The sequence below is a fragment of the Coregonus clupeaformis genome, unplaced genomic scaffold (assembly GCF_020615455.1).
Source record: "Coregonus clupeaformis isolate EN_2021a unplaced genomic scaffold, ASM2061545v1 scaf0202, whole genome shotgun sequence".
NCBI lineage: Eukaryota > Metazoa > Chordata > Actinopteri > Salmoniformes > Salmonidae > Coregonus > Coregonus clupeaformis.
This window is the reverse complement of record NW_025533657.1, coordinates 82,971-99,949: the sequence shown is the minus strand read 5'-3', so window position 1 is coordinate 99,949 and position 16,979 is coordinate 82,971. Positions and strand designations below refer to the sequence as shown.

The 16,979-nt window shown below is 45.8% G+C and overlaps 1 long non-coding RNA gene across 1 annotated transcript; it reads left to right on the top strand.

The window, feature by feature from the left end:
* Positions 1-8,479: 8,479 nt before the first annotated feature.
* Positions 8,480-16,963, top strand: LOC123484123. The gene is made up of 4 exons (XR_006658410.1): positions 8,480-8,563; positions 16,455-16,510; positions 16,645-16,710; positions 16,943-16,963. It is a non-coding gene; the product is annotated as an uncharacterized LOC123484123 (long non-coding RNA).
* Positions 16,964-16,979: the final 16 nt, after the last annotated feature.

The following is a 16,979-nucleotide window of genomic DNA, read 5'->3' as shown; positions in this document are numbered from 1 at the left end:
CATCACTGCTTCTGTACACAAAGTCATCCTCTGCCTTCTGTGGCTCCAACGTCATGACCCCCACAATCTCCTGGTCGAGGATGAAAATCACCACCTGGGCACCCCGAAAACGGAAGACCTGCTTTCCCTTACCTTGTGGTTCCACGTCGGTTGAGAGTCCTGTGAGTGTCCTCCAGCCCATCATTCCGTCCTCCCATATCGTTGGCCCCGTGTGGACGTCTGCCAAGCTCTGCTACCTTTCCTCCTGAGCATCTACGTCCCCACAGAGGTGAGGGATCGGCTGTCGCGCATACATCCTCGCCGCTGACACCCAGGTATCACCCGCACTATTCAATCTATCTCTGCGAAGTACTGGTGGCCCACCTTGGCACAGGACGTCGTCCGCTAAGTCAATTCATGCTCCGTATGTGTCTAAACAAAATCTCCCCGCACGCTCCAGTGGGAAACTCCACCCCCTTCCTGTGCCTCAGCGGCCTTGGTCCCATCTGTCCATAGACTTCGTTACTGATCTCCCTCCGTCTGATGGTTTCACCACTATTATGGTTGTTGTGGACAGATTTTCTAAATCCTTCCGTTTTAGCCCTCTTTCTGGTCTCCCTACCACTCTCCAGGTCGCTGAGGCACTGTTTCAGCAGGTCTTCCTGCACTATGGCCTTCCGGCGGACATCGTCTCCGACCGTGGCCGCCAATTCACGTCACAGGTATAGAGAGCCTTCATGGAGAAGTTGGGGGTCACAGTCAGCCTCACATCCGGGGTACCAGCCTCAGTCTAACAGGCAGGTGGAGAGGACCAACCAGGAGCTGGGGAGGTTCCTAAAGAGTCACTGCCAGGACCGGAAGGGGAGGGGGGCCTGGTTCCTTCCCTGGGCGGAATACACCCAGAACTCACTTCGTCACTCCTCCACCGGGTTGACTCCCTTCCAGAGCGTCCTGGGACTTCAGCCGGCCCTGTCTCCGTGGACTCCGACCCAGACCGAGGCCCCTGCAGTGGAGGAGTGGTTCTGGCGCGCAGAGGAGGCGTGGAACGCCGCCGGCCATCAGAAGGATCAGGCGGACCGCCACCAGTAAGGCTCCCGTGTTCCATCCTGGTGATCGCTTCTGGCTCTCCACCAAGAACCTCCCACGCGCCTGCCCTGCCAGCAAGCTGAGCCCCCGGTTTTGGGCCCTTCAAGGTCCTCCGAAGGGTCAACGAGGTGACATATAGATTACAGCTCACCACTAACTACTGGATCTCACCCTCTTTTCATGTTTCCCTCCTCAGGCCGGTGGTTGCTGGGTCCCCTGGCTGATCCTAAGGACACCCCTCCGCCTCCCCTTGACATCAAGGGAAGCCCCGCCCTATGCCGTCAGATCCCTCCTGGACTCCCCGACATCGTGGGGGTTGGCTCCAGTACCTGGTGGACTGGGAGGGGGACGGTCCTGAGGAGCGTACCCGCTCCTCGCCCTCTGGGCCGTCCCCTGGCCGGTGTTGTCCTGCGGCTGGAGCCGCTCGTCGGGGGTTCTGTCATGTCTACTCCCGCTCCGACGCTCAATGTCGCTTGTCTACTAACCACCAGTCCTGGCAACGCACATTGCGCACACCTGGCAACCATCCTTGCGCACACCTGCTCCCCATCATTAAGCACAGCTGGACTTCATCACCACCCTGATTACTCTCCTTCATATAGCCCTCAGTAGCTTCAGTCATCAGGCAGTATTGGTTTTGGTTACGTTCAGTACGCTTCTCCTGTTTTGTATTATCTTCATGATTATTATTATTAAACTCACCTTCTGCACCTGTTTCCTGACTCCCCTGTGTATATGTTACAGTCGAGCGAGCGCAAGCAGGTGGTTGTTTTTCAGTTGGCGACAAACAATACGAAAAACTCCAAAAGACATATCAAATTAACGATACCAAATCAAAAGCCCCGCAGGTCAGAGATCACACTTTCGCTCAGCTGATTAGCTCGGTCATTTTTCATTTATTTTTTATACCAACTGTCTTTTCCTAGGTGCTCCAGCCTTCAGCTACACATTGTGTACTAGGCTAAATGTCTACTACTACTGAAAAATATGGGTTGTTTATGAATTCAAGGACCAATAAAAAGGGATAAAAAACATAGGCGCTGGATTTTAGGCGGGTAGCAACCACCACAGGGTGTCCGTTCAGAACACGAGGAAGCAGTAGTTCAAGGGTTTCATGAAGATCCACACACACACATGCAACACCACTCTCTCTGATACTAATTGTGGTTCTGTAAAGAAAAGAGGAGAACTTAGGCACTTAGGCATAATTTTGGCACTTTAGGAAGTCTTTATTGACATTAAAAATCTGATGGGAAAAATATGCCTATTTTGTATGTCAACAAACTAAACTGGCTATGTGGACCCAAACACATGCTAGATGCACAAAGAAACAATAGAGCAATGTACAAATATCTACACATTATAAAACATAAGCATGAGCAATCTACAACCGAAAATAGCCTAGCACACAGAAAAACGCTAACAAATGCTAATCGCGTAATGAACATGATAAATAACAATGCATTCTGGATGACAATGCTAATGCTAACCCTAGTGGGAGTATCTTGCGAGCGACTAGCTAGCTAGTAAGTTTTACACAAATGGTACATATTTACAACAGACACTATTTAGCTCCAAACAACAAGACATCAGGATTTTGGAACTTACATTTAGCTGCACACACAATAAAAACATCAGAAAGAAAAGCTATTATTTCTAAGGGGGTAGAATAAGTAGGAGAGAAAAAACGGTTGGTCATCGGAATGGAAACTACAGACCGATGAAGCCCTGCCTGGTCGGGTATTACGCTAAGTCCCGGGAAAAAGGCTGCTGATTGGCTAATAAAATTATGATGATTGGCGTGACTTATTTCAATAAGAAAACCAAAAGAAAGTATTGGAAAGGAGATGAGCTGGCTGTTTTAACAACTACAGTATGTTCCCATGAAATGGATAACACTGTAGACCTTGATTTGACCTGACTGGCGTATAGCCCTCCCCTTTTTCCTATCGGTCACTCCCAACTCGGGACAAGGCATCGGCTATCACGTTATCCTTGCCTACTACATGACAAATTACCCGATTGTAAAGCTTCAAAGCATAACTCCAGCGGAACAACCACTGATTCTGAGCCGAGATCACTTTCTGAGTCAAAATGCAGGCCGAGATCTACCGCTCAGATAAAAAAAAACATGACTTAAAAAACATAAGCCTATGCAACATTAACTTCTTAAAAACAATGATGCAGCAATGAGGTTTATGCAGTAGGCTATAGGCTCAATACAATATCACTGCATATTGGCTATTCTTGAATTGCCCTGCCAATGTTGTCATTCTCAGACCATTTTTTACAAATATTTTAAAATGTGAAGTATGTGATCACACTGGTAATATATAATTTGTTGTATTACTTGGTGAAGCATACATTGAAATCATTGCATTTAAAAAAAATTACTGGACTGATGGTCAGTCTCAGCGGATGGAGGGAGAGCGAAGAGAGAGAGAGAGAGAGAGAGAGAGAGAGTGAGAGAGAGAGAGTGAGAGAGAGAGAGAGAGAGAGAGAGAAAGAGAGCAGCGGAGACACTGCCTCCCACCGTCCCTCAGCTCTTCCTCTCTCCGCTGACTGACCAAAAGGGGAAACTATCTTCCGCACTTCATTATTTCTGACTCAGGCATTAATGTATGTTTTTACCCTTACTTGTATGATTAGAGAAAATGAAATACTCCTTGATATTAGAAAGACACAAGCCGTTAATCACAATGCAAGTCTATCGAACACTTTGTAGCACAGTGGATAGGGAGAGGGGTTCAGTCACTGCTGCAAAGTTGGGTAAAAATCTCTGATAGAACCCACTCATTCTCAGAACTCTCAACACCTGCTTTCCGTGTCCGTGGCACCGCCAGTCAAGTATTGCCTGGATCTTGGCTGCCCTTGGCCTCACCTTCCCCAACCCCAACACATGACCCAAAAAAAGGTAACCTTGGGCCTGTGCAATTTCACACTTGGGTAAGTTTGCCACCAACCCTGCCCCTCCAAACACTGGAACAATCCACATATGTGGTCCACATGCTCTGCTCATGAGTCGCTGTACACTACCACATCGTCAATGTAAGTGACCACATTCCTCAACCCTGCCGTCACAGTATTCATCAAACGTTGGAATGTGGCTAGGGCATTTTTTCATCCCAAACGGAAGAACCCGACACCGATACAAGCCCTCTGGTGTCACAAAGGCAGATACCTCCTTAGCATGTTCTGACAGGGACACCTGCTAGTATCCCTTCAGCAAATAAAACTTTGAGACACACTGAGTTTCCCAATCCGGATCGATGTAATCCTCCAGCCGGGAATCGGAACAAATCGTTTTTTGTGTCAGTATTGACTTTTCAGGTTTCGAATCAACACAATTGGAGAACTCCATTCGCCATTCCTAGGCGACAGCATCAATCTCAAGCATATAGACCAGGTCTTCGTTCAACTGAGACATTTTCACTGGATGAATACGGTATGGATGTTGTTTTATGGGAGCTGCATCCCCCGTCTCCACATGATGGGTAGCCATTGATGTAAGCCCTGGGGTATCCCTAAATGGGGCAATGTGCAACTACACCAGGCTACGAATATCCTCCTGTTGACTGGTGGACGGGGAGTGCTAACCACATAATTAACCTCCCCACTTGTCGTAGTACTTTGTATGGTCCACAGAACTGAGTCCCTAGGGAGTCCCCTTGCATTGACAGCAATATCAGGACCGAGTCCCGAACAGAAAAGGAGCGTGCCACTGCCCTTTTGCCATGCTGTATCATTGTCTGCTTGACCCCGGCCAAATTACTCTGGCCAACTCACATGCCTTAAATGTACACGGAGAGCTAACTTTAATAATGTAAATCTCTCATGGCTCAAAGTAGAGAAGAGATTGACTTCATCCCAAATTGTTTTTGTAAGAGGTATTGACATGCTGAATGCACTGAGCTGTCTCGTTTAAACTACTAACACATAGCTCGGTCTCTTCACAATCCCCAAGTCCAGAACAGACTATGGGAGGCGTACAGTACTACATAGAGCCATGGCTACATGGAACTCTATTCCACATCAGGTAACTGATGCAAGCAGTATAATCAGATTTAAAAAAATCTGATAAAAATTACACCTTATGGAACGGCGGGGACTGTGAAGAGACACACACACACACACGGCACAGGCACATGCATACACATGCTAACACACGCACTCTACACATACGTACACATGGATTTTGTATTGTAAATATGTGGTAGTAGAGTAGTGGCCTGAGTGCACACACTTTATGTGTTGTGGAAAGTGTTATGAAATATAATGTCATGTAATATATTTTTTTGTATATACTGTAACTGCCTTAATGTTGCTGGACCCAGGAAGAGTAGCTGCTGCCTTGGCAGCAGTTAATGGGATCCTTAATAAATACAAATACAAATACATGCCGCCCAGAGCCGATCCTTGAAGGAGGAGACATACTGCAGAACATTAACTCACGTCTCTGCAACAGCCTCTCTTTTGCCATCTTAAAGTGGACCTCTCACCTCGTGCCCATACACAAGCTCAAACAATCTAAATCCTGTGGATTCATTCTGCTGTTTCTGGAATGACAAACAGCAGAAAGGGGACGGCAGTGTCCCAATCTCCTGGGTACCCCACACAGTATGTCTTCATAATGGTTTTCAGGGTCTGATGACACCGCTCAATTGCCCCCTGTGACTGTGGGTGATATCCCCAACTCACTCAGTGCTTCCCAAAAAACTCAGGACATGAAATTCGACCCCTGATCTGATTGGACCGCTCGAGGTAGGCTGAACCTGGTAAATAATTGGAGCAAGGCTTCCACTACAGTCCTAGCCTTAATATTCCTAAGAGGGATGGCCTCTGGAAACGTGTAGTCAATTCCATAATTGTCAGCAAGAACATATTTATCTTCTTAGTCTTTGGGTTGGTCCTACACAGTCTATCATCACCCGAGAAAAAGGTTCCTCTACCACAGGAACTGGTTGCAGGGGTGCCACGGGATAGTCTGCTTTGGTTTCCCCACCATCTGGCAGGCATGACATGTTTGTTAAAATGCTGCTACATCGCCCTGCAATTTTGGACAGTAAACATGTTTCAACACTTTGGTCTGTGTCTTTTGCTAACCAAGGTGTCCAGCCATTGGATTCTCATGAGCCAATCGCAACTCTTCCTCACAAAAACACTCTGGCATTACTATCTGATGTAGTACATTACATTCTTCTGATGCGGGTCGGTCTGCAGCCCTCCATTTCTGCATCAAGACCTCTTCCTGAAGCTAACACCCCTCTTCTATCTCCTGACTTTCCTCGAACGATGATGCAGTATCGATCAGAGGGGCCATGGTAGGGTCCTTCCGTTGCTCCGCAACAAAACCTCCCGCACTGAATTGAAGGGGGACCGGTGTCTGCTAACTGGGTTGAAAACCAGGTGTCTGCTAACTGGGTTGCTGGGTCAATCATTTGAGGGATCTACGGTACTTGCTTGCCCTACGCTTTGAGAGCGCCAGTCACTACAGAGGCTTGGAGGATTCATCCTTTTGCCTCAACGCTATCAAACTGATCCCGGAGCCCAGCACCAAATTATCTCGTGGCCACCAAACGAACAGCGTTAGACAGGTCCAGTTGGACTGCCTGAAGTGCAGTGCTTGTATTCTGAAAACGTTGGAGTATTGTGTTCCCACAAGTTACACTGAAGAGCAATCTCAAGTTTATCCATTTGGGTATAGAGCGTTAGAGCCTCGTTACGCCGTGGCCAAAGTGTGATTTTCGTCCTCAGATACTTCTAGAAGAGACTGACTAACATTGGCATGATTGAGGCATAATGCTTTTGTGGCTTGTGCATGGGCAGTCCACATCATACCGGAAAAGAGTTTTTAGGGTCAGTTTGTAGTATTGTTTGTTTAAGTTGTTGCTCGTGGCTGTTGTTTTCTTTTCTGTCATCCTGTGGTTGGCAGTTGCAGTAAAAAACAGAAACAATTTATACTACATATATAATATATACTGTATATGTAATATGTACTTCATATATTTCCTTCTTTTTTTTGCTGCCTCCTGGGCAGAGGGGCTTCAGTCCCGGTAAACACCTGCATTATTCTGGCCCTGACTGTTGCCTACCAATCTTACCTACCTACTACATAACACAATGCTTATGTGTGTTCATGCCACAGGAGGCTGCTGACGGAGGATGACTCATAATAATAGCTGGAATGGAGTGAATGGAATGGTACACCATATATACAAAAGTATGTGGCCCCCTTTCAAATTAGTGGACTCGGCTATTTCAGCCACACCCGTTGCTGACAGGTGTATAAAATCGAGCACACAGCCATGCATCTCCATAGACAAACAAGTAAGTTCGTCAAATTTCTGCCCTGCTAGAGCTGCCCGGTCAACTGTAAATGCTGTTATAGTGAAGTGGAAACGTCTAGGAGCAACAACAGCTTAATCGGTGAGTGGTAGGCCAAGCTCACAGACCAGGACCGCGAGTGCTGAAGTGCGTAGCATGTATAAACATCTGCCTAGGTTGCAACACTCACTACCGAGTTCCAAACACCTCTGGAAGCAACATCAGCACAAGAACTGTTCGTCATGAAATGGGTTTCCTAAGATCAACATGCACAATGCCATTGGACTCTGGAGCAGTGAAACGCGTTCTCTGGAGTAATGAATCATCATCACCATCTGGCAATCCGACTGAAGAATCTGGGTTTGGTGGATGCCAGGAGAACGCTACCTGCCCAAATGCATAGTGCCAACTGTAAAGTTTGGTGGAGGAGGAATAATGGACCCACGGGGGTCCAGTATGAAAAAACATGCAAGTCGCTCTGGATAAGAGCCGTCTGCTAAATGACGTAAATGTAAATATGTAACTAATGCTCTTGTGGCTAAATGGAAGCAAGTCCCTGTACTAATGTTCCAACATCTAGTGGAAAGCCTTCACAGAAGAGTGGAGGCTGTTATAGCAGCAAATGGAGGACCAACTCCATATTAATGCCCATGATTTTGGAATGAGATTTTCGACGAGCAGGTGTCCACATATTTATGGCAACCATGTGTTTGATGTGTCCGATACCATTCCATTGATTCCGTTTCAGACAGTACTATGAGCCCGTCCTCTCCTTTTTAAGGTGTCACCGGCCTCCTGAGGTTCACGCATCAGTGTGTCATCCATCCTTGATTGTAAACCATTTTGGATGATTTTAGTTGACCATAGGAAATAGCTAGTGCGTAAAATGCCGCAATGCGGGTTTGATTGAATAAGCTCTCTCTCTCTCGCTTCCCTGGTTGGCTATACTCTAGTTGACTGTCTCCTTTTGCTGTGGTCCACTGTCCACTGTTTCCTTGACACAGAAGGCACAAAAGACCCTGAGAGGTGTGGTGTGTGTGTTGCTGGACGACGCATCAGTGTGCGAGGGACAGTGTGTGTCACTGTCTTGGTTGAGATAGTACATTGTGTGTGTATGTGTTTTTGCATCTGTGTGACCCAGTCTCAAACCTCTCCGTGCAGCTGCCAACCTCAGGTAACACTTCTTCTTCTCTCTTAGCTACATCAGCACTTGAAATGATCATTTTAAATTCCCTTGAAGACACATTTTGTTGTCGCAAAAACGAAACCCTCTAAATGTATTTATTGTCTTATTGAGGAAATTGATACTGGGGATGTGGTGGGTATATATTGCAATGATAATTGATTTTGTGTTATGTCTACTGGTAAATCAATCTGCTCAGATGTATTTTTTGGCCCCATTGTGTTGCATATGGTGCTTCCGCAGGTTGTTTTAGATGTTATGGACGTGTTAGACATCTATGACTCAGATTTTTCCTTTATGATTTTACATTAGCATGCATGCTTTAGAGAACATTTCATTAAATTACTGGGTAAAAAAAAACAAAAAAACATTTTGTTTATACTTTAAAAACTCTACAAAGTTTGACCAAAGAGTATTCCCATTAACTTATGTAGCTAGTAAAACCGACAAAGACAACATACACGTGGTATTTCTACCATTAGGCTAAAACAGAATCATCCCATTTCAATCTTTTCCAAGTGATTTATCATTTTTGGCATGCAAAAACCCCCCACATTGTCTCTCAAACCCAGAGACAAAAAGTTTGTGGACTTAGTCGACTCTCTTTCCTGTCTAGTAGCTTCTGGTGTTTGCTTTAGCGTCCGCTGAACTCTCAATGTGACTTTTGAGAGAGGGCGCATCTCGGAAGGGAGAGCTTCACGCTATGGTAACCGAGAGGGGGGGGGGTTTAAAGATTTAAATCTTCTAAAGTTGGGGAAAATGGTTTGTCCATTGGTTTTGAATTATTGCATAATAAGAGATTGTCATTGCCATTATCAGAGACCAAGGTGGACAGTCCTCATGTCTGTCTTTGACATACAGTATGATAAAATCGTTTGAATGGCCACTTTATATCCATAATTAAAGGGGCAATCTGCTGTTCGAACAATAACAATAATTTTGTAAACAGCTGAGGGAAGGGGCTGGTGGAACATTAACGACTATTAATTCATAGATAGAGCTATGGATGCAAGGACTGACCATCCATGAGATAACATGTATAGTTTTAACCATGTTTTGACAAATACATTGTTTACAAACATTTGAATAAAAAAATAAAATATTTTAGGTTCTGATGGGATAAGACAATTATACTCATGAGGCATTCATAAGTTAGATTCTTCAAGAATCAATGGGTATATAACATTAATAAAAAAAGTACAAAAATGTATGTACTAATCGCAGATTGCCGCTTTAAAGGCCCAATACAGCTGTTTTTATCTCAATATCAAAACATTTACTGGTAAAAAGGAAGTACCTTACTGTAATCGTTTCCCATTAACATTGTCAAAATAAACAAAAATAGGTTTTTAGCAAAACTATTTCTCAAGCAAGATTTTGCTAGGAATGTCTGGAAGTGGTCTGAGTGGGGAGAGGGAGGGGTTCCCTTTCAGTCGGTACTCTCGGTACAACACAACTCACTCTCGCGACTTCGATTGAAGAACAAAAATCACACCTGTCAAGGCTAATGAAATCTGTGCCTTTCTGAAAGCCCCACCTTCCACAGGTGATAACCTGAGGCTCGAATTCATTCCTTCAATTATTTCACTCTTCACCTCGATGTGAGCAGGAACAATTGACGATTCTACAAAAAAAACATGAGACTATCTGACTTTGTGCTAACTAAACTGTCCCTTCATGGTAGAGCGTGCTCACCCGATGGACGTTGCGTGCTGGGGGTTTTTGTATTTGTTCTCAGAGTTTCCTTGTCACGAAAAATGTGTTATTCTTCAATTTGCTTCAGCAATGAGTAAGATGGCAAAAAAATGAGACCGAGACAACGAAGGCTAAGTTACCATGCCCCCATTCATGCGTTTATACTATTTCTCCCAAAGATACTCACGATTTCTGTTGTTTGTCTCGGCTTGGAGCACGCTCAGGAGGCCCTTGCTCGAACCAGTTTGTGTGCGCATTGCCAGCGGCTGCATGCAAACTCCTTGGATAGATGTGTCGAATTCTTGAGAAAGCGCAGGGTTAACATTGACGACCTTCCTCTGCTGGATGCCGGTACCTGCCGAGTTGCAGGACGTGGGGAGGGATTTGGGGCTGTGGGCAGAGCAGATAGAACTAGCCTCCCCGCAGGGCGATAGTGAGCCGTCTGAATCGGTCTCCCACAGTGACTCATTGGGCCCAGGTTCGGATGACGACGTGTTGTCTCTGGCGGGCTCAGGAGGTTTCTTGGTTGATGAGGAGGACTTAGTTCGGGCAGCCACCTCCTCACGCCAGTGATCATCCTCCCCCCAGAAGTGACCGTCCTCCCCGCAGAAGAAATCTTCCACGGTGGGAAGTACCTGCCCCCTGTGATTGCCGCAGTCAAGCACCACTTGCCTCTTTTTCCAGATTTTGGCGAGGAAGTGATGACAACCTGGTCCAAGTCACATTTCTTTTGTCTGTCACTATGCTGCAGTTCTACCAGACCGAGCTGCTGGCGGAGTTGGATGCAGCTTTGACTGCCGGGGAGCCCCACACAGAGCTCTTGCGCAAATTTCATTCTGTGCATATCCCGGTGCACCGTTCTGTCTTACGGGTAAAGTATGGGAGCTACAGTGGTGGCACAGTGTCACCTTTAGCTGACTCTCTTGGAGGTGCCAGAGAGGACAGATTTTTCCCTACGGGTTTGTTTGGCCCGGTTTGAGGCTAAAAAGAAGCAGGAAGAGGCCCTGCGGGCTTTTCTCCGGAGGTCCTTCTGGGCTGACGGTGAGAACCTTCCGAAAGCAGACAAGTGGAGCCCTGCCGGCTAAGTGGGCTGTCCCGCTCAGACACACAGTTGTCAAGAGTGGTGGAAATAAAAAATAACCAATATATCCCAGTCCACGGGAGGGCATCATGCCCCCTCAGATGGCACTTTACGGGAGACTCACTGCCTGCTCTGACCAATGTCGCGCATGCGCACTCTTGCCCTGGATCATGTGAACAGTGACGTCAGGATACAGGCTACAATTCATTGTACGCCCCACATTTTTGTAGAATCATTACGTCGACTTTTCCCTGACATCAGTGCCAGGGTTAAGGGAGGAAATATCCTCCATGCTCCAGAAGCAGGCAATACAGGTGGTTCCTCTGTCGGAAACCCAGGACGGCTGATACAGTGAGTATTTCCTGGTTCAAAAAGGGACGGGGCCTTACGTCCTATTCTAGACCTGTGTGTTCTAAACAAGCACCTCAGAGTTTGCACATTCAGAATGCTCACAAACGAGCGGCTGTTACGGGTCCGTGCATCCCGGTGATTGGTTCACCACCATTGACCTGAAGGACGCACACATCCATCCCGGTCACAGGAATTTTCAGAGGTTCCATTTGAGGCGACAGCCTATGAGTTTTTGTCCTCTCGCGGCCTGTCACTCTTGCTTTGTGCCTTTACGATGCCAATAGCAGCAGAGTCAAGGGAACAAGCGGTGTTGTACACATCCAGGTTAGTGTCCCATATTCAGTCTCTAGGTTTTATTGCAAACAGTAAAAAGAGCTGTCTGACCCCATCGCAGTGCATTTCGTTCCTGGATCTCGCACTTTTCTATCCCTACAGAGGGTGTACGGGTTCCGGCTCTGCTTGGCCCAATTTCGGATGGCGTGCACAATGCATTTTCACCAGTTGCTGCGCCTACTGGGCATGATGGCTTCTATGATAGTAATCATTCCCCTGGGGTTATTATTGATGCAGCCTTTCCAGCGCTGGGTGCTAGCCACTCGCATGGACGCGTCTCGCAACCTAAACTGGTCGCTTCGGTTGTCTCTGGCATGCCTGCAGGCACTGGCCCAGTGGGGAGATCCTCGGGTACTGTCGCAAGGGGTGCTCATGGGACAGGTGTTATTCTGCAAAGACAGACATGTCCCCCCAAGTGTGGGGCGCGCTGTGCGATGGCTACTCGATTCTGGGGGTATGGACGGTGGGACAGAGTGTCCGACATATAAATTGCCTGGAGCTTCTGAGGGTGTATTTGGCACTCCAGGCGCCTCCTCCCATGTTTGTTGGGCTGGCATGTGCTGGTCAGTGGAGGCTACACCCATGTGTGGTTGCCCAGACATGGGAGAGATTAGGCAGGGCCGTCATAGATCTTTACGCATCGCAAGAAAACGCGCAGTGTCGTCCTGTTCTTCTCGATGAGGGACCCGAGTGCCCCATTGGGAACGGACATTCTTGCGCACCAGTGGCCTCGACCCTGCTTTACCTATTGCGCCCATGTGGGATTTGGCTCTGTTTTTGGAGGCATTGTGTGCTGCCCCCCTTGAGCCTCTGGAGTTGGTGGATCTCAAGATCCTCTCCTACAAAACCTCTCAGCTCATGGCTTTGGCCTTGGCTAAATGTGTTGGGGGCCTCCACGCCTTATCCGTACACCCTTCCTGTACTCAGTTCACCCCAGTCGACTCTAAGGTGACGTTGTGTCCTAATGCGGCCTTCATGGTTATGACCTACAGGTCTTTAGCCTTTGAGCTATTTCCCTTTTCGTCTCCTCCTTTTGCTTCTGAAGAGCAACAGAGGTTGCATGCCCTGTGTCCAGTACTAGCTTTATGCACGCACATTGAGCGGACCGGAGATATCCGGTTATGTGACCAGCTTTTAGTCTATTTAGCTAATCCAGCTCGTAGCAGGGCGCTCTCTAAGCAGCGTCTCTCCTATTGGCTTGTGGAGGCTATCTCCCTGGCATACAGCAGCAAGTGGTAAGGGTTACTAAGCGGTGTACGCCTGGCAGCGTCTTGGGCATTATTTAAAGTGTTGACTGTAGGGGATATTTGTGCTGCGGCAAGTTGGGCATCACCACACACTTTTGTGAGGTTTTATAGCTTGATGTCACTGCTCCCAGTGTAGCCCACAGTGTGCTTACAGCTGGAACAGGAGAGGGTCATTAGGCAGCGCACAGTGTGCGCAATACCCAGACTACCTTGTGGGTGGAGGTCTGGGTGGTCTGCCATGGGCCATTTCAGTTGGTCTCCATTGGGGCCGGCTTGGGGTGGGATTTCACTCCCATAGTTGCGTTGAACCGACAGGATTTGGTAGGTTACTTTCTAAATGTAATCCATTTAGTGCACAAGTTTGAGCATGTGTCCGTTAGGCCTATGGAAAAATATTAAATCAGCACAAATTAGATTGAGCAATAAAAAGTCCCACTTGTGGTATTCTGAAATTAAACTCATTTTTTGACAGTATGTGGAGCACAACACCACAAACTTTCCATATAGGCTGGGATCCACCCAGCAAACAGGGGACATCCTGAGGACATTCGCAACGCTCCATTAGGTCCCTTAAGGGTTTCGCACAACGTTATCCCACTGACGTTCTGAGAACGTTCTAAGAACATCCATAAAACATTCCTGGGACCAACCAACTAGACAAAATCTCCAGGGGACCATGACACAACATCCAAAGAACATCCTAGGGGACGCCCCAGGATCAACCGGGAACTAGACAAAACTTCCAGGGGACAATGACACCAAGTCCTGATGACTTTTTTATAATTTCATGATAACCTAATGACTCATTATTGTTTGCAGGGTATTTACATTTTAGCAGACACTCTTATCCAGAGCGACTTACAGTAGCGTGTGCATGCATCTTTATACTTTATTTTCGTACTGGTCTCCCATGGGAATCAAACCCATAACCTTGATGTTGCAAGCAGCATACTCTACCAACTGAGCCACACGGGACAACATGTTTCACAGCACATTTTTCACTGGCTATCCACGTGTTGCAAAGGCTACATTTATACATATGTGAACAGCCATTCACAACAACCACAATCCGTAAGGCGTGAATAATTGAGAAATCAGCAGTCTGATTCACATCATTGCTATGTAGATATCAATAAAAGGCCAAGTGATATCCGTAGCCTATTGCCCGTACGCTACACCAATGCTGTCGTCCTTACCCCCAAGCATTAATTTAAGTTGGATGTATAATCTTTGGATGCCGACAGCAGTCTCATCATTGGAAGACATAACTTGCACTGTAGCCTTCAAAATACTATTCCTGCTCTTTTCCCGTGATCCATCAAAAGCATTTGATGTGTCTTCAGGGTCTCTGACTTGTGGTCAGACTCGCTCAGGCGGAACAAATTTAAACTTGTGCTTTTTTTCAATGCTGATTTGAATGTCATTGAGAAAACGGAAAGGTGTGATGTATTTTTTTGCACACATCCTTTCTGAATTTAAAAGTAATCCAATAAATAATCAGCTAGTTTTTCAAAAGTATCTGTAATCCAATTACAGGATTTTAGCAGGATTTTTTTTTGCTTTGTAATCTGTTACTCCCCAACCCTGTGTGCTGAGAGTACCGACTGAAAGGGAATGTAACGTAATGACTATAACTAATGTTCCCTGAAAAGGGAAATGAGGTACAACACCTGTTTGGCCCCGCAACGCCCGGTTCTGGGCTCAGTGAAGAGCAGTATTGAATTGAAGGAATGAATCTGAGCCTCAGGTTTATCACCTGTGGAAGTCATAACCTTATGATATGTAATCTGAAAACTGGCTGTTATTGGCAGAGAGGTTTGGAACTCTCTTTGTTATTGGTCTATATTAACTTATACCGCCTGGTGATGTCAGCAGGCAAGCCAAAACTCCACCCATGCAAAACCTGCTGATTTAGAAGGTCCTGAGTAGATTGTATTTTCAACCAGCAACTGTCTGGAAATAACACTGATCAAATTTCTTCACACTTTACAGTGTTATTTTCATCAGCTATTGTACAATGTGATACAAAACAAAGTAAAAAAATAATTTTGACTGCACTGGTCCTTTGAACTTTATACTCAATTATAATTAAGTGATAATGCCCAATAAACCAAGCCCGTGTTTGGAGGATATATTGGCCACGTGTTGTTAGGCCCGAGATGAAGTCGAGGGCCGGCAAACCGTGCCAATATATCCTCCAAACACCAGCTTATCCGGCATTCTCACTTTTATACAATGGGTTACCAACATATTCAAATAATGATTGACATATTTTCATTAAAAACGTTATTTGAATTAATTTATTCATACTATTTCATCCTTCCACAAGATTTAGTCCCGACACAAATCTAGGGTTGCTACCCAACCCGGCTGGTCTTTCGTTCTATTGGTTCGGTTGCCAGAGACGCGACCCAGTCGTTCGTTCTAAATGTTCTATTGCCATACTGGCTGACAACGTTCTTATCCCTTGCTTGCTAGCTAGCCAACTACGGCTAACTTACAGTCACGTCAAAACGAATAACAACAGCAGCAGCATTTGCATTTGTTTAAGCTGTTTTCTAGTGACATTTATTTGGATACATCCATAACAATGAGCTAAAGAGGCGCGATTTCGCCTGGCATGTGCTCTCGTCAGGACACTGTTGTTCAGAGGAGCTAATCAACAACACAGCTAACACAAGCACTTCAAACACTGAAGCTGTAAAGACTGCAAACTAGCTGCACTTCGTTTCGTTTTTACCTTTTTCAATTGACATTTCTTTGTATAAATTCATAAAAATGATGCCAGCTGATTCATGATTTTGACTGGCTGAGAAACGCTGCCTGACTGTCTCCTCCCGACCTCCGACCCCTACACGTTCATTACTATGGGACAGCTGGAGATCGAATTTGAATATTGAAACAATGTTGCAAATGTCGGAGAGACAGACAGCAAGGTTTATACAAATCTCCGGTGTTGAAAACGAAATGTTTGTCTAAAAGAAATGTGAGATCATGTCTAGATGCTTTTTATAGTGGAGATCAAGTTTATAATTTGCCTGGCTGGGCTGATGAGACAGTGGATTGCGCAGTCAGATGGAACAGAGTAAATAGGCATCACAGATTTAGCCGGTGGTAACTTGTGGAATAGACACTGGAATGTGCTTTTATGCCATTAAATTTGGTGTCATTATAGGTATGAAGACCCGTTTACTGTTCCTTTGCCTATTGGCCTCAGCATTTGCTGTGTCTGTAAGTACTGATAAATCCACTCTTGCTTTATGAAACAGCTTTTTAATAAAAATGTATGATGCCAATCATTGTAGCCCTGTTGAATAACCACAAGTCTAATGATATTTTATCAATAATTCTTTGTTACTCCCAAGATCAAAGGCAAACCTCACGGCAAACATCAAGCTTTATCCAAGTCCTCACACACAGCTAAAGAGAAGGTAAAGTGCATCCAACTCCTGTATTTTAAATAGGTTCCATACTGTAAGTAAACCCCCATCTCTATAAAAACAGAACACATTTACAAGGATTCTCCAGAAACTTTACCTCTCATTATATTTATGGGCAAACGTTTGTCCAGAGGCTATATCTTTGTTATATTTACAAAACGTTTTTCCAGAAATGTTTCATTTTTAGTTGTACTGACTTTTTACACTTCCCTTCCTGCTAAAGGACATTGTTCCAGATGAGGCCAAGAGGGGGCGGTCCT